Genomic DNA, 6,320 nt, shown 5'->3' with positions numbered 1-6,320 from the left:
ATTACCGAGAGGGCCCAGAGATACCTCTCCGACAATCGGAGTGACAAATCCTAATCTCGAAATACGCCAACCCAACAAGTACCTTTGGAGACACCTGTAGAGCACCTTTATAATCACCCAGTTACGTTGTGACGTTTGGTAGCACACAAAGTGTTCCTCTGGTAAACGGGAGTTGCATAATCTCATAGTCATAGGAACATGTATAAGTCATGAAGAAAGCAATAGCAACATACTAAATGATCAAGTGCTAAGCTAACGGAATGGGTCAAGTCAATCACATCATTCTCCTAATGATGTGACCCTGTTAATCAAATGACAACTCATTTCTATGGCTAGGAAACATAACCATGTTTGATCAACGAGCTAGTCAAGTAGAGGCATATTAGGTGACACTCTGTTTGTCTATGTACTCACACATGTATTATGTTTCCGGTTAATACAATTCTAGCATGAATAATAAACATTTATCATGAAATAAGGAAATAAATAATAACTTTATTATTGCCTCTAGGGCATATTTCATTCACCAACTTCCCCCCGGAACCGAGTTCCGCCCCCGTTTCGAAGGGCTAGAGCATCAGGAGGCTTCCGCCGCCGCCAGAAGCCGGAGAGGGAGGGTTGCGGAACCGTCTCCACCGCCACCGGGGATCCACCCGAGCCGAGCGCCGCCTCCCAGCGGCAAGGCCCGACTGGGTGGGGGCAGCCCACCACCACCGCTGTCGCGCCGCCCCCCCACCAGAGCACCAGGTGAGAGGGCCGCCCGCGACCCAGTCAACCGCGACCCGCGGCGCCGGACGCGACGCCGAAGCGCTGCCGGGGGCACCGCCGCCGACGCTACCACCGGAGTCGTCTCCTCCTCGTCACCGATCTCCCTCAAACAGAGTTGCCGAATCCCTCGAACAAGTCCGCCGGAGTAGTGCAGGCGCACTGCCTCTAACTGTATCCGCGCGTGCGGTGAGGAACGCCGGGTGGCGGACTGCTAGGTTCGATCGCACGACCTAGACGTGCTTGGAAGCTAATTGCAACACATGCTAAGCCCTAACTTTTGCACCGGAATGATTATCTGATAGTGATGCAGTACCCCCACTATATATAGGCATCCACTACGGCTCAACACATGGGCCCCGTGTGGATCCTAAAGCCCAAAGCCCGTTCAGCCCAGATCCAAGTCCATGTCGGATCACATCCGAACGGTGAAGTCGGATCCGGCCTCACAAATTCCTTTCCTTAAGCGCGCGATCCCTTAGGTTCAAGTCGACTTGGTCGCAGGTGATGACATCCCACATGCTCAGTTGGTAGTGGCTTCTAGCAAAACTTGCCAACCACCAAGTAGACAATGAAGCTGGTTTGGTGAACCTATACAATGTGTCCTTCTGTTACTTTTGCCTCACAATACATGTTGCTGGGCTTAGGGAAAATCGGTCACCCTTGTTCCAGCCCGATCTCTTTCTCGTTCTAGTGATGCTGACCTCAAAACTGGATTATATCATTTGTTCCAAAAATAACATGTCTACACCACAATATCAGTGTCAGAGAACTATATATTCAGAGTTTTTTTGTTCAAACTAGAAAATGCACGCTTCACAGACCTTGTCTTGATGATCTTCAAGCTAGAAAATGCACGCTTATCACTAGAGGTGGAAACCGGGAGAGTAACAAGTAAACTAATCAATCTGTGAACCAAGTTGTAGATCCTACATCGGCTCATCACAACAAGGCACCAACAAAGTGCAGTTAAAATTGAAGTGTTCTTCAAATCTTCACTATTGGAAGCATCCGCAGCAACATGATTAAGTTGATGCTCTAGTCCAATCATATTTGTTGTGTGAAATCTGCTAGATAGTACTTCTCAACCATTTTGCATATATCTTTAGGACTAAAAGAAGCAAATCCATCGGCACCAAAGTAACACTTATGGATAGAAGAGCCGACACATTCTCATCGAACTTTAGATTTAATTCATTTAGCTGTCCATTTTGCATCATGCTTTTATATTGATATTCATTGCATTATAGGATGTTATTACACATTATATCACAATAGTCATGCCTTTTCTCTCTTATTTTACAAGGTTTGCATGAAGAGGGAGATTGCCGGCAGCTGGAATTCTGGACTGAAAAGAGGAGCAAATATTAGAGACCTATTTTGCACAACTCCAAAAGTCTTGAAACTTCACGGAGAATTGTTTTGGAATATAAAAAAACTAGATAACGCCCTGCGCATTGCTGCGGAAAATGTGCTTTACTCGACGGACTAACTCTCCTAAAAGGATCATGAAAACAGTGAGTAAATGATTTTTCTTGGTCAATTATACTGTAGAATAATACATACTTATATCAATCAAAGTTTGGACAACTGACGAACACACATATTAGAGGATTATATGGAAGTTTACACGTGGAACCCAAATGGTCCATGGCTTCAATACATGCCCACCATCTCCGCTTCTTTTGTAAGTGGAAAAAACCTTCAAGCTACAACTGAAATATCACCACATATCTATAAGACTATAACCCCAAATTTGAATTGTGCCACTCCATCAGAAATCTCCCGTCCATTTACTTTGATCCATCCCTCCACATGAGGAAAAGAAATGCCGGAAATTAAACATGAAAATCACCGAAGGGCAACTTCAGAATCAAGAAAAAAGTGACATGTAAACATCAAGGCCTTTCTATTATTCAGAGAAGGTGGATTCATCTTGCATTACTACTATTTAATATAAGATGTGCAGAACAACAAAGAAAATTTTGGATGTCATATCGTCAAATTAAACTTCCGCACTTTTATAAAGTAATTTCATTAGACATTTTCAGCAATACACAATGGTAAGATATGTGCAATTGTGGTCCTGAAAAGGGCATGGAATATCATGAGTTGCATCGAGTGGATGAATCATTGCCTTCCTCAGTAGGTGACTAACATGGTTGATAAAATAGAGGGTTTTGCGCAAACACAATAATTTAGAGAAAATTAGATCAACCAATAGCATTTTGGCACGCCTTGATTGATATATTTTCTGGGATCTCAGGAGCTACGAAGTATCTTTTTCGCATACCACACTGTAGATGTCAGGAAACACCTCGACATACCAGTGCTCCTTATCCTGAATTCGTGATCAAGCCACCAACTGCTGCTACCGCTAGCTGCAGTTTGCTTCGCCATTTGTTGGATGGCAAGAGTACTGCAGTAGACAAATAATTTCATGTATTAGGAATTGATTTGACAGATAATTAGATGTGCGTGTGGCATGATGCCCATGGCACTCCGTTCTCATACTTTTACCAAATCGAAAGAAGAAATTGCCACATCGTACCTCTTATTAATTAGATATAGGTCAATCTCGCCACGGATGTCAAGCTGCATTGAATTTATTGAGGAAAATGAAATTTAGATCGTTCCTTTGAGAACTATATCAGCTGCAAGATTCCTCCCGCCGTCTCGATCTGTTGGAAATCTCAGAAAGTCAGTAGACTCGACAAACAAACCTAACAAATTCAACTTATCTTCTGATAAGCGGCCGGGGCAGGGTGTCCCATTGTCTACCTGCTCGTGTGCAGCAGCGGTGCCGCTAGTCCAGATCTGGTAACCACGCAATCGAGGAGAGGAAGAGGACGACTGGATGACACTGACGAGCGAAGAGGGGAGTTGGTGAAGGTTGGAAAGCGAGGATGGAAGGGGACAGATGGACGATGTATATGAAGGAAAGGGGAGACAATGGGCCGTGAAGGATTAAACTCTAGCAGTTAACGCGACATTTGCTTTGGACGTGCTTGCATTGGTTGCATGCACCTGATTTCAAGCGCCACGTGTAGTTCTCTTCCTTTAATTTAGCAGATTTCTTTATCTCAAACGTTACACGTATAGGAGGAAGACCGAGGGGAAAAACCGATCTTCTCCGTGTAAAACAGACGGCGCTTCCTGTCCCGCTGGCGTAATAAGCTCGGAAGAATGTAGTACGTACTAATTACTTGTGATAATTATTCCACAAAATAAATAATGACGTGGATGCATGGATGTACTATGCATGCTAATAATTGACGATGTGGCAACACTGCTGAGTTGGATAGCTTACATGTTAAGATAAATATGATAGTGGGGGTGAACTTCTTAGGTATATAGGATATTGGACGAAGAAAGAACTAAAGGGGGGCCACCTGCCATCCACAAAGGTGGAGGGCGCGCCTCCTGCCTTGTGGGCCACCTGGCAGGCCCCCGATGCCCATCCTTTGCTATATGATGTGTTTTGACCTGTAAAAAATAAGAAGAAAGCTTTCGGGACGAAGCGCCCCCGTCTCGAGGCGGAACTTGGGCAGAACCAATCTAGGGCTTCGGCGGAGCTATTCTGCCGGTGAAACTTCCCTCCGGGAGGGGAAAATCATCACCAACGATCCTCTCATCGAGAGGGGGTCAATTTCCATCAACGTCTTCACCAGCACCATCTCCTCTCAAACCCTAGTTCATCTCTTATATCCGATCTTTGCCTCAAAACCTCAGATTGGTACCTGTGGGTTGCTAGTAGTGTTGATTACTCCTTGTAGTTGATGCTAGTTGGTTTATTCGGTGGAAGATCACATGTTCAGATCCTTAATGATAATTAATACTCCTCTGATTATGAACGTGAATATGTTTGTGAGTAGTTACGTTTGTTCCTGAGGACATGGGAGAAGTCTTGTTATAAGTAATCATGTGAATTTGCTATTCGTTCGATATTTTGATGAGATATATGTTGTCTTTCCTCTAGTGATGTTATGTGAACGTTGACTACATGACACTTCACCATGATTTGGGCCTAGGGGAAGGCATTGGGAAGTATTAAGTAGATGATGGGTTGCTAGAGTGACAGAAGCTTAAACCCTAGTTTATGCGTTGCTTCGTAAGGGGCTGATTTGGATCCATATGTTTCATGCTATGGTTAGATTTATTTAATTTTTCTTTCATAGTTGCGGATGCTTGCGAGAGGGGTTAATCATAAGTGGGAGGCTTGTCCAAGGAAGAGCAGCACCCAAGCACCGGTCCACCCACATATCAGATTATGAAAGTAACGAACGTGGATCATATGAGTATGACTAAAACTAGCTTGATAACAATTCCCATGTGTCCTCGGGAGCGCTTTACTTTATAAAAGAGTTCATCCAGGCTTGTCCTTTGCTACAAAAAGGATTGGGCCACCTTGCTGCACCTTAGTTACTTTGTTACTCGTTGCGAATTATCTTATCACACAACTATCTGTTACCGATAATTTCAATGCTTGCAGAGAATACTTTGCTGAAAACCGTTTGCCATTTCCTTCTCGTCCCCATTGGGTTCGACACTCTTACTTATTGAAAGGACTATGATAGATCCCATATACTTGTGGGTCATCAAGACTCTTTTTAGCGCCATTGCCAGGGAGTGAAGCGCTTTTGGTAAGTGGAATTTGATAAGGAAACATTTATATAGTGTGCTGAAATTTACTGTCACTTGTTATTATGGAAAATAATCCTTTGATGGGCTTGTTCGGGGTATCTTCACCTCGACCAGAAGAGCAAAGAGTTGCTCCTCAACCTACTGCACCTACTGAAAATATTTATATGAAATCCCTTCGAGTATGATAGAGAAACTGCTAGCTAATCCTTATGCAGGAGATGGAACGTTACATCCTGATATGCACCTAATCTATGTGGATGAAGTTTGTCGATTATTTAATCTTGCAGGTTTGCCCGAGGATGTTGTCAAGAAGAAGGTCTTCCCTTTATCTTTGAAGGGAAAGGCATTTACATGGTATAGGCTATGTGATGATATTGGATCTCGGAACTACAACTGATTGAAATTGGAATTTCATTAGAAGTTTTATCCTATGCATCTGGTTCATCGTGATCGGAATTATATATATAATTTTTGGCCTCGTGAAGGAGAAAGTATCGCTCAAGCTTGGGGAAGGCTTAAGTCAATGTTATATTCATGCCCCTCTCAAGAGAAATTATTATTCAAAATTTTTATGCTCAGCTTTCTCATAATGATCGATCCATGCTCGATACTTCTTGTACTAGTTATTTTATGAAGAAGGATATTGACTTCAAATGTGATTTATTGGAAAGAATTAAACGCAACTCTGAATATTGGGGACTCGACAAAGGTAAGGAGTCAGGTATAAACCTTAAGTTTGATTGTGTTAAATCTTTTATGGATACCGATGCTTTTCGTGATTTTAGCACTAAATATGGGCTTGACTCTGAGATAGTAGCTTCTTTCTGTGAATATTTTGCTACTCATCTTGATCTCCCTAAAGAGAAGTGGTTTAAATATCATGCTCCCATTGATGTTAAAGTAGTAGAACC

General features: G+C 43.0%; 1 long non-coding RNA gene across 1 annotated transcript; it reads right to left on the bottom strand.

Annotated features, from left to right (window-relative positions):
• Positions 1-2,321: 2,321 nt before the first annotated feature.
• LOC125555647 (uncharacterized) lies at positions 2,322-3,683 on the bottom strand. Its single transcript, XR_007304799.2, has 3 exons — positions 3,547-3,683; positions 3,317-3,446; positions 2,322-3,184 (listed from the first exon to the last, which is right to left on the bottom strand). It is a non-coding gene; the product is annotated as an uncharacterized LOC125555647 (long non-coding RNA).
• Between the last annotated feature and the right edge of the window lie 2,637 nt (positions 3,684-6,320).

The sequence above is a fragment of the Triticum urartu genome, chromosome 5A (genome assembly GCF_056163025.1).
Source record: "Triticum urartu cultivar PI428250 chromosome 5A, HENAU_Tu73, whole genome shotgun sequence".
In the NCBI taxonomy this organism is placed as follows: Eukaryota; Viridiplantae; Streptophyta; class Magnoliopsida; order Poales; family Poaceae; genus Triticum; species Triticum urartu.
This window is presented reverse-complemented; position numbering and strand designations above follow the sequence as displayed.